Source organism: Arachis hypogaea, chromosome 19 (assembly GCF_003086295.3).
Source record: "Arachis hypogaea cultivar Tifrunner chromosome 19, arahy.Tifrunner.gnm2.J5K5, whole genome shotgun sequence".
NCBI classification, from domain to species: Eukaryota; Viridiplantae; Streptophyta; class Magnoliopsida; order Fabales; family Fabaceae; genus Arachis; species Arachis hypogaea.
In genome coordinates this window covers 69,711,865-69,715,641 of record NC_092054.1, presented here as the reverse complement: position 1 = coordinate 69,715,641, position 3,777 = coordinate 69,711,865, and the positions used below count along the sequence as shown (strand labels likewise).

The 3,777-nt window shown below is 37.0% G+C and overlaps 1 non-coding gene across 1 annotated transcript; it reads right to left on the bottom strand.

Annotated features, from left to right (window-relative positions):
• Positions 1-1,430: 1,430 nt before the first annotated feature.
• LOC112780440 (small nucleolar RNA R71) lies at positions 1,431-1,538 on the bottom strand. The gene has a single exon (XR_003191277.1). It is a non-coding gene; the product is annotated as a small nucleolar RNA R71 (small nucleolar RNA).
• Between the last annotated feature and the right edge of the window lie 2,239 nt (positions 1,539-3,777).

Below are 3,777 nucleotides of genomic sequence, written 5' to 3'. Positions count from 1 at the left end.
TTCAAAACTTTTTAAAATTTAGTTTTTTCTTATGAGTCAAGTCAAATTTTCAATTTAAAAATTCTATCTTTTTCAAATCTTTTTCAAAAATCAAATCTTTTTCATTTTTTCTTTCATAATTTTGAAATTTTCAAAATTTATTTTCAAAATCTTTTTCTTATTTCTATTTCATATTTTCAAAATTAATGCTAACAATTAATGTGATTGATTCAAAAATTTTAAGTTTGTTACTTGCCTAGTAAGAAAGGTTCAATCTTTAAATTTTAAAATCATCTCTTTTTGTTTCTTGTTAGTCAAGTAATCAACTTTAATTTTCAAAATTAAATCTTTTTAAATTTATTTTTCAAATCTTTTTCAAAATAAATTTCAATCACATCTTTTTCAAAATCAATTTCAAAATCTTTTCTAACCTCTTATCTTTTCAAATCTTTTTCAATTAACCAGTTAACTTTTTGTTTGATTTTAAAAGTTTACTATTTCAATCATATCTTTTTCAAAACCACCTAACTACTTTTCTCTCTCTTATTTTCGAAAATTACTAGCCCCTTTTTCAAAATTCTTTTTTAATTAACTAATTGTTTTAAATTTTAATTTAATTTCATGTTTCTTCTTAAAATCTTCGAATTTTAACTTTAATTTTAAATTAAAAAAAATATTTTTATTTTATTTTATTTAATTTTCGAATTCTTCCCTCTCTCATCTCCTTCTAATTATTTATTTATCTACTAACACTTCTCTTCTACTCAAAAATTCGATCCCACTATTCTCCTCTGTGTTCGAATTCTTATATTTTCTTTCTTCCATCCTTCTCTTCTTATACTCATACAAGGAATCTCTATACTGTGACATAGAGGATTCTATATTTTCTTTTCTGTTCCCTTCTTTTTCATATGAGCAGGAGCAAGGACAAGAACATTCTTGTTGAAGCTGATTCGGAACCTGAAAGAACTCTGAAGAGGAAGCTAAGAGAAGCTAAAACACAACACTCTGAAGAGAACTTTACTGAAATTTTCGAAAAAGAAGGAGACATGGCCGAAAATTATAACAATGGTGGAGATGCAAAGAAGATGCTTGGTGACTTTACTGCACCAAATTCCAACTTACATGGAAGAAGCATCTCAATCCCTGCCATTGGAGCAAACAATTTTGAGCTAAAGCCTCAATTAGTTTCTTTGATGCAACAGAATTGCAAGTTTCATGGACTTCCATCAGAAGATCCTTTTCAGTTCTTAACTGAATTCTTGTAGATCTGTGATACTGTTAAGACCAATGGGGTTGATCTCGAGGTCTGCAGGCTTATGCTTTTCCCGTTTGCTGTAAGAGACAGAGCTAGAATATGGTTGGACTCTCAACCTAAAGATAGCCTGAACTCTTGGGATAAGCTGGTCACGGCTTTCTTAGCCAAGTTCTTTCCTCCTTAAAAGCTTAGCAAACTTAGAGTGGATGTTCAAACCTTCAAACAGAAAGAAGGTGAATCCCTCTATGAAGCTTGGGAGAGATACAAGCAACTGACCAAAAAGTGTCCTTCTGACATGCTTTCAGAATGGACCATCCTGGATATATTCTATGATGGTCTGTCTGAATTATCAAAGATGTCATTGGACCATTCTGCAGGTGGATCCATTCACCTAAAGAAAACACTTGCAGAAGCTCAGGAACTCATTGACATGGTTGCAAATAACTAGTTCATGTACACTTCTGAAAGGAATCCTGTGAGTAATGGGACGCCTCAGAGGAAGGGAGTTCTTGAAATTGATACTCTGAATGTGATATTGGCTCAGAATAAAATATTGACTCAGCAAGTCAATATGATTTCCCAGAGTCTGAATGGATTGCAAGCTGCATCCAACAGTAATAAAGAGGCATCTTCTGAAGAAGAAGCTTATGATCTTGAGAACCCTGCAATAGCAGAGGTGAATTACATGGGAGAACCCTATGGAAACACCTATAATCCCTCATGGAGAAATCATCCAAATTTCTCATGAAAGGATCAACAAAAGCCTCAACCAGGCTTTAATAATGGTGGAAGAAATATGTTTAGCAATAGCAAGGCTTTTCCATCATCCTCTCAGCAACAAACAGAGAATTCTGAGTAGAGTCCATCTAGCTTAGCAAATATAGTCTCTGATCTATCTAAGGCCACTCTAAGTTTCATGAATGAAACAAGGTCCTCTATTAGAAATTTGGAGGCACAAGTGGGCCAGCTGAGTAAAAGAGTCACTGAAACTCCTCCTAGTACTCTCCCAAGCAATACAGAAGAGAATCCAAAAAGAGAGTGCAAGGCCATTACCTTACTTCGTGTGGCCGAACCCAGAGAGGAGGAGAAGGACTTGAATCCTAGTGAGGAAGACCTCCTAGGACGTTCACTGACCAATAAGGAGTTTCCCTTTGAGGAACCAAAGGAATCTGAGGCTCATCTAGAGACTATAGAGATTCCATTGAACCTCCTTTTACCATTCATGAGCTCTGATGACTATTCTTCCTCTGAAGAGGATGAAGACATCATTGGAGAGCAGGTCGCTAAATATCTAGGAGCCACCATGAAGTTAAATGCCAGTTTATTTGGTAATGAGACTTGGGAGAATGAACCCCCCTTGTTCTCCAATGAACTCAGTGCATTGATAAGGCAGACATTGCCTCAGAAGAAACCGGATCCTGGAAAGTTCTTCATACCTTGTACCATAGGCACCATGACCTTTGAGAAGGCTCTGTGTGACCTTGGGTCAGGGATAAAACTCATGCTACTCTCTGTAATGGGGAAACTAGGAATTCTTGAGGTACAAGCTGTAAGAATCTCACTAGAGATGGCAGACAAATTAATGAAACAGGCTTATGGATTAGTAGAAGACTTGTTAGTAAAGGTTGAAGGCCTTTACATCCCTGTTGATTTCATAATCCTAGACATTGGGAAGGATGAGGATGAATCCATCATCCTTGGAAGACCCTTCCTAGCCACAGCAAAAGCTGTGATTGATGTGGACAGAGGAGAGTTGGTCCTTCAACTAAATAAGGAAAACCTTGTGTTTAAAACACAAGGATCTCCTTCTGTGACCATGGAGAGGAAGCATGAAAAGCTTCTCTCACTGCAGAGTCAACCAAAGCCCCCACAGTCAAACTCTAAGTTTGGTGTTGGGAGGCCACAACCAAACTTTAAGTTTGGTGTTGAACCCCCACATTCAAACTCTAAGTTTAGTGTTGGAAGGTCCCAACAATGCTCTAAACATCTGTGAGGCTCCATGAGAGCTCATTGTCAAGCTATTGACTTTAAAGAAGTGCTTGTTGGGAGGTAATCCAATGTTATTTAATTATATCTATTTATTTTCTATTGTTATTTTATGTTTTTTTAGGCTGATGATCATGTGGAGTCAAGAAAACTAGTGAAAAATAAAAAATAGAATGAAAAATAGCATTAAAAACAGCTCACCCTAGAGGAAGAGCTTACTGGCATTTAAATGCCAGTAAGTAGCATCAAACTGGCGTTTAACGCCAGAACAGAGCATCAAACTGGCGTTAAACGCCAGAAACAAGCACCAGACTGGCGTTTAACGCCAGAACAGAGCATGAAATTGGCGTTAAACGCCAGAAACAAGCAGCAAGCTGGCGTTTAATGCCAGACATGCATTCTAAGGGCGTTTTGCACGCCTAATTGGAGCAGGGAAGCTAAGTCCTTGACCCCTCTGGATCTATGGACCCCACAGGATCCCCACCTACCCCACCTCTTCTTCTCTCCTCTTTACACCTTTTCATAACTCTCTTCCCCAAATACCCTTCACCAAT